Genomic DNA, 12134 nt, shown 5'->3' with positions numbered 1-12134 from the left:
AGAATTGTCAGTCCACTCCCTTTCTATGACCCTGGTTCTATTATATTCACCAGTTAATACTGTTCATCAGATTTTTTATTCCCTTGGTTTTTATTTTATTTTTATTTATTTAAAAAAATTATTTACATTTTAATCCTCACCCGAGGATAGTTTTTCCATTGACATTTTTTTCAGAGAGAGAAAGACAGAAATGTTGATGGGAGAGAATGATATAGATTGGTTGCCTCCTGCATGCGCACTGACCAGGGCCAGAGAGGATCCTGAAATCGAGGTACGTGCCCTTGACTGGAATCGAACCCGGGACCCTTTGGTCCACAGGCCGACACTCTATGCACTGAGCCAAACCGGCTAGGGCTGTGTTGTATTTTTTTAAACACAAATATATAAGGGTCTGCCCTCAGCCCACCCCACTCCCCCAATCCATCTCATCAGTCCCAGCCCTGCCAACTTGGTGGTCAAGCAGCCCCCATGTTTCTGCAGCTCAGGCTGTGCTCTTCAGGGCACTGATCATTTTGGGGGGGTGCCTAGGAGCAGAGGGCACTGCCCCAGCCCCCACGCCAGCAAGGGAGGCCACCAAACACTGCTTCCGTGAAAGGCATCACTTGGAAAAGGGATCCCTGGCTAAAGGAAAGTTTGAAAACCACCGACCTCACAAATGAGGGTGCCCACACTACAGGCTTGATTCCTAGCTGAAAAGGGGACAGGCAAGGCCAGTAATATAGAAGATGCTCAGGCGGCCCCCCTCCAAGTCTTCTTGCCAAAGTTCAGGGCAGCCACTGAGCTGCAGGCCTGAGCTCTGGAGAGGGCTTTCGTCACTGAAATGGAAGGTGGGGTCTGGTCCCTGGTGCTCAGAGCTGGGGAGCACCTCTGCACTGTGGCTCCAGTATCCCCACTGGGTCTGAGGCTGCAGTCTCTTGCATGCTGGGCCGGGCAGGAGGGGTGGGGTTTCTGGCAACAGATAGGACTCCAGAGACACACAGATACCCTGGTACACTGCAGCAGGCTCCGGGGCTGTGGGGGGCGGCGCCCAGGGCACGGCCAGGGTCCCGGGCTCTCCGGGTGTCTGCGTTCCGGAACCGGCTTCGGGCGGCGTCCAAAGGGCCGCATGGGGGCCCTATGTTGGGACACTTGCGGAAGCGACTGCGTCCCAGAACAGTAAGGGGGTGAGACCCAAGGACCCACGTCGGGGATCCTGCTTCCCAAGCATTCGGCCGCTGCTGGGACTCCTAGACAGGCAGGCGGAGACCCCCAAGACCCCGCAGCGGGGGCAGCAGAGCCCAGGATCTGGCTGTGCGCTTGTGTCAGCGTCTGCGCCTGCGCAGGGCCGCTGTCGGGGCAGAGAGGACAGCCCCGAGGGGGCGTCTTCATTGCTGCGTAGTGGGCTCCGGCGCCACAGGCTGTCCTCACTGAGGCCCAGCATGGTTGACAGGTGGCCGATGTAGCGGATGGCCAGGTGCAGCGTCTCGATCTTGGTGAAGCTCTGGCCGGCCTATTCCCTTGGTTTTTAGATTCACTTGTTGATAGATATGTATTTATTGTTCATAATTTTATCTTTATCTTTTTCTTCTTCTTCCTCTTCTTAAAGAATACCTTTAAGCATTTCATATAATTCTGGTTTGGCGGTGATGAACTCCTTTAGCTATTTCTTGTCTGTGAAGCTCTTTATCTGACCTTCAATTCTGAATGATAGCTTTGCTGGGTAGAGTGATCTTGGTTGTAGGTTCTTGCTATTCATCACTTTGACTGTTTCTTGCCACTCCCTTCTGGCCTGCATAGGTTCTGTTGAGAAATCAGCTGACAGTCATATGGGTGCTCCCTTGTAGGTAACTAACTGTTTTTCTCTTGCTGCTTTTAAGGTTCTCTCTTTGTCTTTTGCTCTTGGCATTTTAATTATGATGTGTCTTGGTGTGGTCCTCTTTGGATTCCTTTTGTTTGGGGTTCTGTGTACTTCCTGGACTTGTAAGTCTATTTCTTTCACCAAGTGGGGGAAGTTTTCTGTCACTGTTTCTTCAAATAGGTTTTCAGTATCTTGCTCTCTCTCTTCTTCTGGTACCCCCATAATTCTGATGTTGGTATGCTCGAAGTTGTCCCAGAGGCTCCTTACACTATCTTCCACTTTTTGGATTCTTTTTTCTTTTTGCTTTTCCAGAGGAGTGTTTTTTGCTTCTTGGTATTCCAAACCTTTGACTTGATTCTTGCAATCCTGTGGTCTGCTTTTAGGTCTCTGTATAATATTTTTTATTTCAGTCAGTGTATGCTTAATTTCTAGTTGATCCTTTTTCATATCCTCGAGGGTCTCGTTAAATTTATCAGCCTTTTCTAGGAAATTCTTGAAAAACCCTATAACTGTGGTTTTGAACTCTATATCCAGTCTTTTGCTTTCCTCCATTTCCTTCATTTGTGGCCTGCCTCTTTGTCTCCACATTTTAGCTGCTTCCCTGAGTTGATAGAGTGGCTTTGTGTGCTAGGTGTCCTAGCAGGGCCCAGAGGCTCAGCCTCCCCAGTTACCTGAGGTGGGCACTCTTGGTGCACCCCTTTGTGGGCTGTGTGCACAGTCTTGTTGTAGTTAAGCCTAGATTGTTGTTAGTATCACTAGGGGGAGTTGACCTCCATGCCAATTGGCTTGTGAGGATCAGCTGTGTCTCCGCTGGGAGAGCTTCTGTGCTCAGCTTGGATGGGGTGGAGTCTCAGGGTGGAGCAGACAGCCTTGGTTTCCCGTCAGCCCTGCCCTAAGAGGCCCCTGTGTTTCAGTGTCCCACGGCAATGGCTGCACGCACCTCTGAGAGAAAGCTGCTCTCGAGTTTCGCCCAATGCCAGACAGTCCAGTTTCTCCCGAATGAGTCTGGTATCCAAAGTCTCACCCGGAGCTGGATTTAAGTGCAGTTGGGAGGTTTTGTTTCCCTCCTGAATAAGAAAGCTAGCCGCGTGCTTGCTGCCCGCCCTCTCCGCGCACCACGTGTAAGCCAGTCGCGTATTCAGCTGCCCACCCTCTCCGCGTGTGCATGGGTCTTCACACCTCCACAGCTCCTCTGAGTCTTAGTGTCCTTTTCTCTTTCCTTCTAGTTGTAGAATTTCCACTCAGCCAGCTTTCCAGTCGTTCTGGACGATGTCCACTCTGTCTTCCAGCTGCAGTTTTGAAATTGTTGTACGAGGCAGCAGTATAGGTGTTTACCTATGCCACCATCTTGGTTTCTCCCAGTAATTTATATTTTAGAACAATTAAAAAGAAAAAAAAAACCAAGTTTATATTTAGCTTTATTTATGAAATTTCAAGTATGGTGTTTTTATTTAATCTTCACTTGAGGATATATATATATATATATATATATATATATATTGATTCTAGATTAAGAGAAGGGGAAAGAGAAAGAAAGAGAGAGAGAGAAGAGAGAGAGAGAGAGAGAGAGAGAGAGAGAGAGAGAGAGAGAGAGATCTGATAGGTTGCCTCCCATGTGTGCCTGTCAAGGATAGAACTTGCAACCTAGGTATGTGTCCTCATTGGGAATCGAACCTGCCACCTTTTTATGTATGGAAGGATGCTCCAACCAACTGAGCCACCCAGCCAGGACTTTAAAAAAAAAAGTCTTTATTTATTTAATTAATTTATTACTTATTGACTAGAGAGAGAGGATAAGTAGGGAGGGAGGAAGATTTTGTATTGCTATTGATTTATAATTTTAATCCATTATTAGAGAAATATTTTGCCTAAATCAGTTCTTAACTTTGTTGAGGTATTTTGTTTGTTTGTTTGTTTGTTTGGGGCTTAAACTGTGGTTTATCTGGGAAAGTGTTTCCTATGCATTTGAAAGAAATATATATATTCTGCTGTTATGTAGCAGAGTATTCTAAAATGGCCAATAAGTCATTGGGTAATCAGGATGATACTCTAACCAACTTAACTACATGGACAGAGCTTTTTATTTCTTGATGTAGATCCCAGTTTCTCTCTGGCATCATATTTCTTTAAGCCATGTTATGATACAAATTAGCTGGCAGTAAATTCTCTAAGTTTTTCTTTCTCTGATAAAGTCTTTATTTATGTTTTATTTTGAAATGTGTTTTCAGAATATAGCATATCTAGTTAGCAGTCTTTTTCCCCCCTACAGCACTTTAATGATGTCATATGCTGGCCATTTGGTTTGCTTCTTTTTGAATTGCCTGTGTGTGTGTGTGTGTGTGTGTGTGTGCGTGCACGAGTATGTGTGTGTGTGAATTGACTTAGGGTCTTTCAGTGTAGTGGAGGTGAAGGTGGGGTGCATTCTCAACAAAAGTGAGTGTAGGGTTATAGATGGCTTTACTTTAATTCCTATCTTTATCCTATTTTTCTAAATGTTTTATAACAAATATATATACAGAAACATACACTAAAACTTTTATTTAAAACTTGAATCAGTAGAAATGTTTGAAGACTAAGAGTTAAGACTTGTCACAACTTAAACATTGTTTGCAGATATGTATTGATATGTACATATAATTTTGATCTATGAATTGACCCAATCAGCAACATGGTGAAATCAGGGATTTAGAACTTTTAAAATGGAAAGAGGAAATATCTATGGATTCATTACTCTTTCTATAGTGTTTATGTCTATATATAATAGAGAAATATGCTAATTAACTGGGATGCTGTAACGGGTTGACCAGAAAGGAGGAGGTTGCACATACAGCATTGGGGGTGGGGCAGCAGGGGCCTCCATGTGCCTGCGCTGGGGGAGGGTCTGGTCAGCAGCCGCTGAGGCTGCTTCATGGGCCGGAGAGGGAGGCAGGGCCCGGGTAGTCAGGCAGGGCCGGACAGGCAACTCCAGGGTGGGAGGTGCAGCAGGTGCAGACCCACCCCCAAGCAGGTCCGGCCCCGCAGCTTGACAGCAGACTGCAGAATCTGCTTGGCTTTTGCCTCAGCGACCTGGGAGCAGGCAAGCGTGGCCCGCAGGCAGCACCCAGCAGGGCCTGCTTGCCCATTGCTGAGGTGTGGAGCAGGCAGGCCCCACAGAGAGCAGAGAACCATGGGGAGTGGGCCTAAGCCGTCAGTAGGACATCCCCTGTGGGTTCCCGGATTGGAGAGGGTGCAGGTCGGGCTGAGGCCCCCCCCCCCACATACACACACACGAATTTTGTGCACTGGGCCTCTAGTGAATAAATAAATGAATGGGTGAATAAATGACCCAGAAACCCCCTTTTATGATTAATAAATAATCTCTATACTAACTACCCATAATTTTTTTTTTGATATACTGCTCAGTCATTAGCCTCAAAACTGTGTTGGATTAATTATAAAGGTTAACACATATGGGTTCTATAGTTTTGAGGGTATTATCTAAAATGATAGTTGTCTTCCTGGAAATAAATAATAGTCCTAGTGATTTTTCCAAATGTTATATTAAGCTGTGTTACACTTTTAATAGACAAGAGTTTGATTTATAAGTTCTATCTGATAGCTTATCATTTTTATTGCATCTCACAATTTCCCTATGAAAGGTGCATTTTTGTCTTATTTGGAATAAAATTCACTAGAATTTGTGTTAGGTGTTATGTAGAATTTGAAAACAGTAAATTTTGTCATTTTACAAAATATAAAACTCCTTTAGGACATTATTAAGGACAGTATTATATCTTTATGTAGAATATAATATGAATATTATACATTTTTAAGCAAATAGTTGATATATAATAGACAATATGTTCTTCCCAAAGTCAATTAAAAAACTACTCAGTTTTTATATTAGGATATGAAAGGTCATGAGAAAAGTGGTTGTATTTATTGCTTATAAGTTATCTAAATAGAACACATATACCATGTATACCATCCCACCAAAACAATTTCATCTGATTGAGTCACTGTTAGTACAGCTTAAAATATAACTCACTAAACCCACTGATTGTAGACATTATCCTATGCAAATGTAAGGCTAACAGTAACTAATGGTCTTCAGAAGCATAGTAGCCTTTGCAAATTATTTAGAATTGATTTGTTTTGAGAAAACAAAAATTAGTCTGTTAAATGAAGCTTACAAAAAGAGGATTACAAAGAGGTAGGAGATCACCTCACCAGGATAGCTTTAACACCACACATTTATATGAGTCAGGAGAAGTACTGTCCTTTAAAAATGATTTTATTCCTTCCAGTTGCTTGAGCTTTGTGCCTCCTGATGTGATTCGGAGATCTGGCAAAAGAGAAACATATTTAGAACCTTACTCATTAGAATCCTGAACTCATCTGTCAGCAGGATTGACAAGGTCTTAGACAAAGCATTTGGCCAGCTGCACAACCTGTACTGATATTTTCCTGTGGCTGTACTGCAGCACACCTGACAGATGTTTGAGTCATTTAGCACAGCAGGAGGTACTCATAAACACCCAGACTGGCATTCAACATGGTGGAGGTTATTTTTCTTTTGTCTGCCTGGAGTTACATGGCCCATAATCAACAAAGGATTTAGGCATAACCAGAGAAAACATAGGGTGCGCTATCATTTATATGCACTATTTCTCTTGCCTATAAAGCTTACAGAAGCCAAGATACTTTTTGACATAGGTGAAACACATTTCCCATGTTTTCCTTTTCATAATCAGAACTCCTTTAGAAAAGAAAAGCATCAAGGGGTATTATTGGCTCATGAAGTAAAGATAATGAATAGGTGATAACCTATTTATTTTCTTGATGGTTCTTTAAAGATGTAAATCCATGTTAATTTTTAAAATCGTGGATGGAGTAGAAAAACTGCAGTGTCACAATTTAGGAATTTCCAGTAACAATGTGTCTGAATCAGGAAAAGAAAGGCAGAAATAAATGTACGCTATCTGCAATTTTAAAAATTGTACTATATGTCCTAAGAGATAGAGATCGATGCTATTAATTTAAATGTCATGCTTGCATACAATAAAGCACAGCAATTTTAAATTTGGCTTTATTAGAGTTTCCTTTTTAGCTCAAGTTTCTCATTTAGTAAATAGCAATTGGAAGAAATGCTCATTGATGAAGTTTATTTAGGTCCTTTGGGGGCAGTAACAGGCAGGGGGCCACAATACTTTCAAAATAGCATTTTATTGCATTTACAAATTATCACATAAAACCATCTTGCAGTCTACAACTATATAGGGACTTTAAAAATAGAAAAATTAACAATACCTTAAAGGAACTAATAAATACCACAATTGAACCATGGTGACCCATTGCCACATATAACATTTACATTAGAAGATTTTTATTTTTTGTAAGCATAAATTTGTTGGAAAAATTCCACTTTGTTTTACATAGGTCATAGCTTTTTTCTTTCTTTCTTTTTTTTCTTCAGTTTGCTTTAGGGTTCTATGACTTGCTGGATGCAACTTCATGTGTAGATGCAAAAACCATTAAATTTGAGGAAATAACCATAGTTTAACAATTGTATGTCAAGATAAGTCATAGAAGTTAATGAGAACATTCTTTAAGGCTATGCCGAAACACAAGGAATAGTTGGAATAAAGAAAAACACCACACACACAGTCTGGTCAGTGCGGCTCAGTGGTTGAGTGTCAACCTATGAACCAGGTCAAAGTTAGATTCCCAGTCAGGGCACATGCTTGGTTTGTGGGCTCAGTCCCCAGTGTGGGACATGCAGGAGACAGCCAATCAGCGATTCTCTCTCCTCATTGATGTTTCTATCTCTCTCTCCCTCTCCCTTCCTCTCTGAAATCAATAAAAAAATTAAAAAAAAAAACAACACACACACACACACACACACACACACACATAAATACATATTCATACACAAATATCAGAAAGGTTGAAATTTAGTCAAACAATTTATCTTTCCAATGTTTTATTTATTCCTGTTGCTAGCCAGAGTGTGCTAACTACTTTTCTAATACTCACTCTAATTCCTATATGTTCAGGCTGATGACCTGTCCTCACATCTGATTTTTGGTCTGTTGATAGTGATTGTTGATATTGATATTTTGGTATTTTCTTAGCTACCTTCAGGATTTGATATTCTGCTCTGCTAGGTACTTTGGAAAGGAACTTCTTAAATCCACTGTAATTATATATATATACACACACACACACACACACACACACACACACACACACTAGGAGCCCAGCGTGCGATTTGAAATCGCGTGGTGCCGCCCACCCTCGAGTTGCTGGTCCAGCCCTGCCTCGCTCCCTCGGCCCCGCAGCAGCCGTGGCTGCTGCCAGTCTGGCCCTGCCTTCCTCTCCAGCCCTTGAAGCAGCTGTGGTCACTGCTGATCAGGCCCTCCCCCAGCGCAGGTGTGCAGAGGCCCCTGCTGCAATTCCCCTGATGCTGTACACCCAACCTCCTCCTGTCCAGTCAATCCATTACAGCATCCTAGTTAATTAGCATATTTCTTTATTATGTGTATATATAGATATATAGATATAGATATAGATATAGAGAGAGAGAGAGAGAGAGAGAGAGAGATATAGATATAGATATACTAGAGGCCTGGTGCACAAATTCATGCACCAGTGGGGTCCCTCAGCCTGGCTTGCAGGATCAGGCTGAAACCAGCTCTCCGACATCCCCCAAGGGGTCTTGGATTGTGAGAGGGTGCAGTCCAGGCCGAGGGACCCCACCAGTGCATGACCAGGGCTGGGGAGGGATGTGGGAGGTTGGCCAGCCAGGGAGGGACCGTGGCAGGGCTCCAGGGCATATTCAGCCCAACTAGCTCAGTTCTCATCAGCCAGACCCCAGCAGCAAGCTAACCAGCTGGTCAGAGTGTCTGCCCCATGGTGGTCAGTGCATGTCATAGCGAGCAGTTGAGTGGCCTTATCATATCATTAACATATTATGCTTTGATTGGTTGAATGGCCAACCGGACAACTGGACACTTAGTACATTAGGCTTTTATTATATACTAGAGGCCTGTTGCATGAAGATTCATGCAATAGGTGTTCCTTTCCCTGGTTGCTGGCACCGGTTTTCCTCTGGCACCTGGGACCTGAGCTGCAGCGGAACCAAGCCTTCAGCCTTCAGCCTTCAGCAGAGCCAGGCCTGCAGCCTTCAGTCTTCGCTCCGTGCCTGTGTATGCAAATTAACCTGCCATTTTTTGTTGGGTTAATTTGCATACTCACTCCTGATTGGCTGGTGGGCATAGTGGAGGTACGGTCAATTTGCATCTTTCTCTTTTATTAGTGTAGAGCAGTGGTCGGCAAACTGCGGCTCGCGAGCCACATGTGGCTCTTTGGCCCCTTGAGTGTGGCTCTTCCACAAAATACCACGTGCGGGTGTGCACGTACAGTGCGATTGAAACTTCGTGGCCCATGTGCAGAAGTTGGTTTTTGGCTCTCAAAAGAAATTTCAATCGTTGTACTGTTGATATTTGGCTCTGTTGACTAATGAGTTTGCTGACCACTGGTGTAGAGGATATATATGTGGATCAGGTTTCATTTTAGACAAATTCATTAAGACAGGGGGGGGGGGAGAAGAACAGAGCTTTGAAATGATTTGAATGAGATTAACACAGTAGGTACTGAGTATATGCTATTCCCTCAAGATGAAAGATTTTGCTTCAGACTTAAGCTCAATTTTCATTTATTTTATTTATTTATTATTTTTTATTGAATTAATTGGGGTGCAGGTTTTAAGTTTACAGCTTCAGAGATGTCCCAAGAGACCTTGAAGACAGAGGAAGTAAATTGGGTGAGAACATTACGCCTCAGCAGTCATTTATTGTTTTTCTTTTGTTTTTGTTGTTGTTTTTTTCCCCACCTAGAGATTAAAAAACAAGGACCATTGAGCAAGAGGAGAAACTTTAGATTCCTTTTCCATCTGCTTATGTTCAGGCCTAAAGTGAGAAGACTGAACTCTGTGAATTTTTAAAAAATGCATCATCTGAGAAATGAAATAAATTTCTCTGAACTTTGATATCTAAACCTTAAAAGTTCTGGGTACAGTCTTTACTCTTTTGGTATTACAGGACATTACCAATTTCTTCCCTATTTCTCCCCCTCACCTCCCATGACATCCAAGTCCTAATTATAAACAAGCAATTTATATACCAGGCACGGGGTTAAATACTCCACATGTGCAACTTCATTTTAACTGGGAGGGAGTAGAGTGTAGTTGTTAAGAGTGGTGTAGTGTGGAGCTTACGATCCTGGTTAACTGATGCAGCGCACTGATGTGTTCAGTAGTGCAGTGCCTGATCACATGGTCAGTTCTCTATGTTGGCTGTGAAGATGACGATGATGGTTGCTACAGTAGAAGAGAATTTCCCACTGTTCAGTATACCCAAGTCCTGCTCAGTGCTGGGGTTTTCTCTTCTATAACACACCCACTCTTCCGGGTGTTGAGGACCTCCTCTATCTTTTGGGAATATTGGAATGTTCTGGACCTTCAAAGGAGAGTGCATATAAACCAGAGGCAGCCTGCATGGAGCTTAGCTAAGTCTCCAGGAGACATCTCTTGAATGGAGGCCTATACTCTTCAGTGAGGAGAGGAGCAGCTAGTACAGCTTCTCTGTCTGGGTAAACAGCGCCCCCTGGTGGTAGCTTGGCTTCCACTAGGCTCCCAGGGCTAGGCCCCTGGAAGTCCACTCCACCTGATCCTCAGATTTAGTTTCCCCATTTTATGCCATAAGCGTCTGTAGACACAAGTGGTGGACCTTCCTCACAGGCCACGCATGTCTATAAAAAAAAATGTTTTCCCTAAGTGGCTTCCCTGACCAACTTTAAAATCATTTTTTTGTGAGAATTTTCAGCTGAAAATATTCAAGAACACTCAAATTGTGAGTAATATATTTATTTTTATAATATTCATTGCAAAATGATTTTTTAAATTAAATTCAAAATATCGTGGTGTGTGAGGATGGTTTCCATTTTGGATGTGTGGTGGTTAACTGGTCTAAAGTCACACACCACCCATCAACTTCCTCTAACCTTTCCCGTAAGTTCAGGTGACTCACCTGTATTTCACTGAGGAGGTGTGGGTGGACTGATCTGATCTAGTTCTTCTAGTGTCTCCAAAATTATTACTTTGACTGTGAAAGCTCTCCATGTCCTCCTCTTCCTCCTCTTTCTCCACTTCTTCTTCCTTTTTCTCCCCCCATTCTTTATTCTAAAAAGCCTGTTCTGGACTTCAAAAAAAAATAAACCAAACTAAACATTGATTTTATCTTGATCCTTTCCCCCCCTTTCACTGTAGCAACCATTCTTCTCCTTAAAACAATGATGAAACCTTTTACCTTCTGGGGAAAGATCTACACTAGTAACAGAGTAACATGCTAATTGACCATACCTTCACAATGCCCACCAGCCAATTAGGAGTGAGTATGCAAATTAACCCAACAAATATGGTGGGTTAATGTGCATACACAGGCATCGAGTGGCTGGGGGCAGGGCATTCCACACCACCCCAGCTGCTCTGGGCCTCCGGGCAGCGTGGGAAGGTGGAAAGGTGGCTCTGGCCAGAACGAAGGTGGTGCCAGCATCCAGGGGAAGGAAGGCCCATTCTTGCACAAATCTTCATGCATCGGGCCTCTAGTTCATATATAAAAAAGTGGGAAAAAGAAAATAACATGGGGAAAATAATGTATCTAAGATAGTATTTTGCTACCTTACTATTTTTTACTTCAAACATAATACTGTCAAATAAGCACACTTACTCCTATTTCATTAACGAAACACTAGTACGCTGATGATGCAAGTATCTCGCTCACAGTCACAGCCAGAACTAAGGTTAGGAACTCTGGCTCCAAAGCCCATAACAGACATTGTCCACAGAAGACACACTACTAGTAAAATGTTCTCCCTTGCCTCAGAACCTCGGCACATACGGCTTTCTTTGCCCAGTGCCTGGCTCCCCCTACTTTAGGCATCTCCAAAATGGGCTGACATATTGTGAATTTTGGGGTTTGTATGGAATGATTTATTAAAATGGAAAAATCCTGAAGAAATGCCTCTCCACATAACTTCCTCGTCCAGATGATGTCTCTCCCTGTTTGGATTTTCCAGGCAGGGGCTAGGCACAGTCACAGATTCTCCTAAGGAAAGGGGCGTATGTCAACCTGCCAAGAGCTCCTGTGGAAACTCCTCTCGTTAGATTCTGGCTTAGGAAGTATTTCTACCATTTCTCCCACTTCTCCAAAAAAACCCCAAAAAACACACAAAACAACTCTTCAAATTGTCATTCTTT

The 12134-nt window shown here is 43.0% G+C and overlaps 1 pseudogene; it reads right to left on the bottom strand.

Annotated features, from left to right (window-relative positions):
* Window positions 1-685: 685 nt before the first annotated feature.
* LOC129149064 (mesoderm posterior protein 2-like) lies at window positions 686-11713 on the bottom strand (annotated as a pseudogene).
* Window positions 11714-12134: the final 421 nt, after the last annotated feature.

This window comes from Eptesicus fuscus, chromosome 5 (assembly GCF_027574615.1).
Source record: "Eptesicus fuscus isolate TK198812 chromosome 5, DD_ASM_mEF_20220401, whole genome shotgun sequence".
Lineage (NCBI taxonomy): Eukaryota > Metazoa > Chordata > Mammalia > Chiroptera > Vespertilionidae > Eptesicus > Eptesicus fuscus.
Note: the sequence above shows the minus strand (reverse complement) of the source record. Positions and strands in the feature narration are given on the sequence as shown.